We start from the raw sequence: 7761 nt of genomic DNA, 5'->3' as shown, positions 1-7761 counted from the left end.
TTTGTAACACCTGAGGGTATAATTACATTTATCCTCAGGGGGGTACACACTTACTTTGTGTACCATGTGTGTGGCAACCACAAGGAACCCTAGCTAATATGGTATTTGCTTATACAACTTTACACATCGGTACCATATTTCTCTAACACACAAATTACACAGCTATCTGATCAGGTAACTGAGAGATAAACTTTTTTATTACATCAGTGACATATGTTTACGCAATTACAGAGTTGGATTACTTCACACTTATGAAACTGTATTTTGTCTGTACCTTGTAAACTGTTCATATTTTTTCGGAACCATTGTGATACTATGAGAGCTTTGAATGATGTATTTGGTATGAGATCATGATTTTTAAAGTACGTTTGAAGCAGCTGACACTTTTGACATGAGCAGAGAATTTTTTTAGGCTTAGAAATTATTGGAGGAAGTTACGACGATTTTGAGATTTGACTGAAGTGTTATGATGTTATTATTATGACGACGATGTGTATCATGTTGTTGAGGAATGTTTATTATGCTACGTATTTCTCATGATGAAATATTGAAGAAGTGTCGACGAATATGTATATGTGTAATAAGGTAAGGAGTAATGAATAGTGATTAGGGACTCTGATTTATGAAAAGGATGTTGGAAACCAAGAAACGTACTTTAAGAGTTATGAAAAGTGTGTGTATATGCGTGAATGTATTACAATGCAGACGAAAATTTTTTTTGGACACTTATATTTATAGGATTTTGTTTCTACAGATTTGCAACGCTAATTCTTGACCTGTGAAATATTTTTATATGAGACTGCCACGGTAGCAGAAACTGCTGTCGTAAATATTTCCGTACGAAAGTTAAGTGACCACCTGCACATAATGCGTCGCGGGCACCCAGCTGTGTCAGACGCCTGGAGAAAAAGCCATTATTGCGAGCCCTTTTCAGCGGCACAGGTAGAACAAAAAAAAAAGGGGAGGCCATTATCCTCGGAAATATTCTTACATCGGCAAACCTGATAATGACAAGTGTCTTTCTACGAGAATTGAGAGCTACTGACTTACGAAATGCCACATAGCTATTGAACGATATTTTTATGCTTTGTACATAATTGCTTATTTCATTTGATATCTGGTTTCCAGCTGTGTTGCAGCATTGCTTTTGTAAAATGAAATGCATTTGCTAATGTGAACACTTTCTGTCAACAGATCTATTAAATAATTATTTTATGATCCACATTCTTTAAAAAAGGAGCACTTGGAAAGGAAAGAACAATAAGAAGGAACTAGTAACAGTAACACATAATTTTCTTTTCAAGTACATGGTAATATTTCTTTTTACAATCAGTTGTTGTGGTGCACCACTTTAATTACATAGACATTAAGATGTGATTATACATTTCCCTTATCTGCATTGTTATCTTTAGTGTAATATTTTTTCTGCTTGCGCTATGTCATGTTTAGTTATAAGTTGCTGCTGTTTGCCAGGCATAGTGTTATTGAATTTGACTTTTGCTCATTTATGCTGCTAGCTTTGCCAATTTGCATTTTTTGCATTGCTGTTTGTGTTGATTTGTTATGTGATGCTGCATTGCCTCGTCCCTTAGTTTAGCATCTGAGCTCAGTAGATTTAAGTTAGCTTAAGAGGGGGTAGCCTATAAGAGAATGAGTTGCGATGAATTGGAAGAAATGCATTGAGAAAACAGGTTTAGGTAGGATTTTCTTGGAAATAAATGTTGAGGTGAGAATTGTGTGAACATATAAATACAGAAAGCATGCTTAGATAGAATTTTTTTGGTGGAAACAAAGGATGAAATAAGAGGAAAGATATATGAAGTTTTGGGTTGGACTGCAGTACCAAATGTTACACTGAAAACGAACCCTGTCCTTTCCTATTGGTGTTATCCCACTATATGTTTGTGTACCCTTGTGTATTTGTTTTCTTCCTGTCTCTGTGTACTGTTTCATAGAATTTTTTTCTCTTCTAATACTAAGTTACATTCACTATGATGAGGAATACTGTTATCCTCAAATACAATTGGCATTAATAATGTGTTATTTACTTTGTAAAGATGTTTAGACATTATTTACTCTGTTTTGTGTTAATGCTCATGTGTGAAGTTGATGTTTCGAAAGTTATTCTGATCTTTTATCTATGTACTTATGTCATAATTCCTGTAACACTGATGTATATGTCTATTTCTATTCTTTTGTAAAGCCTGTACTACAAATGTTATCTGTATTATTATGTTCTTTAATGATGTATTTTGTACCTTTGTAATTGTATTTTCATGTTGTAAATTTATAAAATTGTAATTGACACCAGATCATCTTATTATTAACTTGTAAGTTACATTTCACTGCACACGTTTCTGTTGGTCATAGTATATGGACAATATGTGAGAAGTTGGGACTGTTAGTGTTTGCACGTGTGTTTATAATTCAGCAAGGGACTGGATAACAGCATTGCTGGTTCTAAGGACAATTCCAGAAACTTTGTGAGTGCACAAGTGGTGGTTTATGGACTTGCTATATTATCCGCAAGACTCTTCAATGGTGATTGTACACCTGCACAGTCACAACAGATGGCTGCTGGCTATCTCTACAAGGACTACAGTGGGTCTACATCTTTGATGATCCATCAATACCATTATTTCTACAAGGACTGCAGTGGGTCTGCACCTCTGGTGGCCCACCAATACCGTAATCTCTACCAGGACTACAGTGGGTCTGCTCTGTGATGACCTACCTACCAATATTCTTCAAAACGTCGAATGACTCTGCTGTGGGTTTGCTCTGTTGTGGCCCATTACCTGTATGCATGTCAAGAGTCAGCACTGTCTTTCCGTTGGAAGGACAACACTACTTCTTCAAGACTGCATGGAAATCCACTACTTCCGTGTGCATTTTCTTTTACTGCTCAGACTTTGAGAAAAACACTGCTATTCTCCTGTTATGTACGATTAGGACTGTCTTTATGGACTGTGAGACAATTTTAGCTTTTGACCAACGTTGTATCAATAAGTGTGTGCATTTTATATCTTTGTTACTGTAATTGTGAAAAATTTTTGTCAAATCTGTATTGGCCAGTGCCCAACACCATTTGTAAAAATTTTTTGTGGGGAGCATGGGGGCTATGTAAGTAGGCTCTTTATGTTTTCTTTATGTAAGTAGGCTGTTTAGGTTCTTATGTAAGTAGGCTGTTTAGGATTTCTTATTGGTAACGCCACCTCTGTATGAAAATCACTGGCTGTGCTGTGTGCAGTCTGTGGCTAGTTTGCATTGTTGTCTGCCATTGTAGTGTTGGGCAGCAGCAGCTGGATGTGAACAGCGCGTAGCGTTGCGCAGTTGGAGGTGAGCCGCCAGCAGTGGTGGATGTGGGGAGAGAGATGGCGGAGGTTTGTAATTTGTCATGAACTGATATATATATTATGACTTGTGATGATATCAAGGTAAATACATTGTTTGTTCTCTATTAATATCTTTCATTTGCTAACTACCCCTATCAGTAGTTAGTGCCTTCAGTAGTTTGAATCTTTTATTTAGCTGGCAGTAGTGGCGCTCGCTGTATTGCAGTAGATTGAGCAGCGAAGATTTTTGTGAGGTAAGTGATTTGTGAAAGGTATAGTTTAATGTTAGTCAGGGCCATTCTTTTGTAGGGAATTTTGAAAGTCAGATTGCGTTGCGCTAACAAAATATTGTGTGTCAGGTTAAGCACAGTCATGTATAATTGTTCAAAGGGGACGTTTCAAAAGATGTGACACGGAGTTTTGTGGATCGCGTGCCAACTCCTACATCACCGGCACTATTTGGTCTCCAATGTTTTATGATTGAAATGACGTTGGACAATAAGAAACAGTACGAGAAAAACGACAGTTAGTACAAAAAAGACGTAAGAGCATTGATCAGCAACCAACAAGACGACGGGGGAGCGCTTCATAGAGATAGAGGAACAATTCAAAGAAAACAGAGAACATTTTGCGAGGATGTACAAAAACTAGCGGATCATGTAAAACTGTATGAGTAGACGATCGTAGAAATCGACAAGAAAATAGGGGAAGAAATCGAGAAGTCAGAGGTCAAAACGACTTACTTAACTGATGAACAAGTGAGTATATGCGTCAATGAGTTTGGTACGTTGCCTCAAGAAGTGAAGGACACAAACCTGATTTTGATTTCTTGGGGAATACCTATTGCAGCCAAATAAAGTCATGGGCAAAGTGGTGGGTCTGAAGTGTGCATGGACACCTGAAACACCGGCGTGTAATGTTTGGCTATTACAACCAGCCCACATCCTTACGTTTTCGGCAGTTATGACTAGAGGAGTTGTTGCATATCTTAATACAAAATCCATACGTAAGCTTCATTATTCCCTGTGACTTATGTTATTGTAAGGTAGCTATAATTTCGCACCTTACAAGCACTCATCTACATACTTTGCCGTGATTTACAATCGGAAGCACTATACAGCGATGGCTGGCCGGTGTTGTAGTGGAGCCAGAAGGATAATTGGACAATACTTCGGAAACTTTGAAAATCTAGGACGCAGCAGAGAGGAACGAGGAAGCGTTACCTTGGAAATCGCAGGCTTATTTCCAAGGATTTTTACTCTGAGCAGCGTACCATTGTATGAATATAGGCATTTCCTCGCAAATTTTCCGCGATGGACGACAAAAGGTTAAAATAAGATTGGTCGGTGTTCGAAAGAATCTGTAGAGACGGAGAATATTCCGTGGTTTTGAGAATATGATTCGCCTTCTGAGTTACGAGGGAGGGGAGCCGAGCTTTGCTGGGAAGCCAGTGGTGGAGCGGAGAGGTCTTATTTTTCGAGCACCCGAGTTTGACGGTCATTCAGTATCAGCTTTTGTTGGTACAGATGGACTTGCTGCCTTTGCTCTCAGGAGATTTTATAGTTATAACGGTGGGGCACTGTACTGTTGCGAACTTATACGATTCTGGACTTCGCCTCTGGGTAGGACGTCGTCGTTGAGTTAGCAGCGTTGAGTGATTGAGAGCACTTCTGCCTATACTCACGTTGAGACGTTACCTGAACTCTATCCTTATGGCTGGGAGCTCGTGTTTCTCGTCTGTAGAACACAGGAGAAGATAGTATTAGACCAGCTTATGCCGACATAGTGTCTGAATGAGTTTTTTCTATATTTAGTGGCTGGAGTTCTTCCGTCGTCACAGACGTGTACGAGAATCATCACTCCGACGCACTGGACGCAGTACATACGGTGATACTACTGATTGCTTCGGCTTACTAGGGCTATAAGGCTAAACAGCTGTGATCATGTAAATTTCATTTCTACTTACGTTGCACACCACTGTAGATCATCTTTGAAAGTAGTGTCTTCTAGTGTTTTGTACATAGATGATGCCAGTCTTCTCGCGTTATTTATATTAGATCGCGCAGCCATAGAAAGGGACAGATTTGGGAAACTGATCAATGGTATTAGGAAATTCATTTGTATCTCTTTATGTCCATTGCACATTGATATATAAACCTTTGTAGTATAAAGGGATTTTAATCTAGAATAAATGTATAAGCGGAAACAGCATTTATCATTTGATTGTTACTAGTTCCATTAATCATTCACTTACGTTTATGTTACAATTTATATGTTAAAGAGGAAGTAGGACATAATCACCATTAACAGATCCTAAGATCTGCTTCAGGGGGTAGTCAAACAGGGCCAAATCTTCTTTCTTGCGTTCTGTACTTCAGTTGCGCACATTCATTTTACACCCGACTGGAGTAGCATCTCGGATTATCAGCACTATTGAACTGATAAGAAATTGGTAGTTTTATGGACTTTGAAATTTCGCTATTGCGTTGTGTACTTCGATGACAAATATTAAGCCCTGTGGTTAAAGATGTTACTTCTACTTGATTTCTATACTGGTATGTAAAACTGATGGACGGAAATAACTGTCACACGATATGTCACTGGCAAGTAAAGTAGGTCATGAGCCTTCGATCATACATAGAAAGAACTGTTAAATTGTGGTACAGAAGGAAACTAAAAGAAATAGAAAAAGAGACGAAGAGAAAACACATTTTCATTTGAAGACAATAATTACACTGAAGTAACTGAGATTTATGATGGTTCTTTGAACACTAGAAGAGGCGAGACATGGTTCTTAATAGGATGTGTGATCACCTCGGGCGGCACTGCAGGCTCTGCTGGCCGCAAGGTAGGTGAGGAGTTTTTGTGGTAGGGCGTTACATTGCACCACCAGCGCTGCTATTAACCGCTGGGTGGTTGTAGATTCATGTGGATGTGCTGGAATACATCTCCCTAACGCTTCGCTCACGTGTTTGATTAGATATAAGTCGAGGGAACGGGCAGGCCAGTCCATTCGCCGAAAATTCCCTCATCCCACGAGCTCCTCCACCTGCGCAGTTCGGTGCAGTGCCGCACTGTCGTCGCCAAATGTGGTCTGAAGCGAATGCGTCTCTGAAAAGACGCACCTGTGAAAGGAGAAATGTGTCGCAACGAAGTCGACTGGAGAGCGTGCCGCCTTAAGAGATTTGGAGATCCGTACGCCCATAAAACTGTATGCCTTCTCACACTGTACGTAGACCACCAAAACGAACATGTTCGACAACGCTGACGCGTGCACTACGTTTTCTCAGCTCTTGCCATATGGAAGTACTCCAGCACGCAGGATTCTACAGAGCATGCACTGCCGTGTGTGGTGATCAAACACTGTTCCGAGAACCCCCTGATCCGCCTTTTTTAATGGTCTGAGGACCATTATAAATCACGGAGACGTCAGCGTAATTGTTATCTTTCAATGAAAATGTCATTTCTGTTCATCTCATTATGTATTTCTTTCGCTTATCTTCTGTCCTGTTCTGTAGCAGCTCTTTCTATGAGTAGTCCACGTTCCATGGAGCCATGCACTTGACAAAATCATAAAATCACATTCGTCATTAAGATTGGCACGCCAACGGCCTTGCTGCAGCGGTAACACCGGTTCCCGTCGGATCACCGAAGTTAAGAGCTGTCGGGCTGGGCTAGCACTTGGATGGGTGACCATCCCGTCTGTACTGAGGACCATTATAAATCACGGAGACGTCAGCGTAATTGTTATCTTTCAATGAAAATGTCATTTCTGTTCATCTCATTATGTATTTCTTTCGCTTATCTTCTGTCCTGTTCTGTAGCAGCTCTTTCTATGAGTAGTCCACGTTCCATGGAGCCATGCACTTGACAAAATCACAAAATCACATTCGTCATTAAGATTGGCACGCCAACGGCCTTGCTGCAGTGGTAACACCGGTTCCCGTCGGATCACCGAAGTTAAGAGCTGTCGGGCTGGGCTAGCACTTGGATGGGTGACCATCCCGTCTGCCGAGCGCTGTTGGCAAGCGGGGTGCACTCAGACCTTGTGAGTCAAAACTGAGGAGCTATTTGATTGAGAAGTAGCGGCTCCGGTCTCGGAAACTGACATACGGCCGGGAGAGCGGTGTGCTGTCCACATGCTCCTCCTTATCCGCATCCAGTGACGCCTATGAGCTGAGGATGACACAGCGGCATGTCATTACCGTTGGGCCTTCATGGCCTGTTCGGGAGGAGTTAAGATTGGCACACCAGGGTAATTACAACACTCATGTCATGTCATTGTACTAGATGCAATCGAATAAGTTTTAATCACCTTTGATTGTACAAGGGTTGTCCAGAAAGTAAGTTCCGATCGGTCGCGAAATGGAAACCACTGGGTAAATCCGGTAAAGCTTTGCACAGATGTGTCGGGCAGTGTCTCTAG

General features: G+C 40.7%; 1 pseudogene; it reads left to right on the top strand.

The window, feature by feature from the left end:
• The first annotated feature begins 7244 nt into the window (after nucleotides 1-7244).
• LOC126413620 (5S ribosomal RNA) lies at nucleotides 7245-7362 on the top strand (annotated as a pseudogene).
• The last annotated feature ends 399 nt before the right edge of the window (nucleotides 7363-7761 follow it).

The sequence above is a fragment of the Schistocerca serialis genome, chromosome 7, assembly GCF_023864345.2.
Source record: "Schistocerca serialis cubense isolate TAMUIC-IGC-003099 chromosome 7, iqSchSeri2.2, whole genome shotgun sequence".
In the NCBI taxonomy this organism is placed as follows: domain Eukaryota; kingdom Metazoa; phylum Arthropoda; class Insecta; order Orthoptera; family Acrididae; genus Schistocerca; species Schistocerca serialis.
The sequence above is the reverse complement of the archived record's forward strand: the minus strand, read 5'-3'. Positions and strand labels throughout refer to the sequence as shown.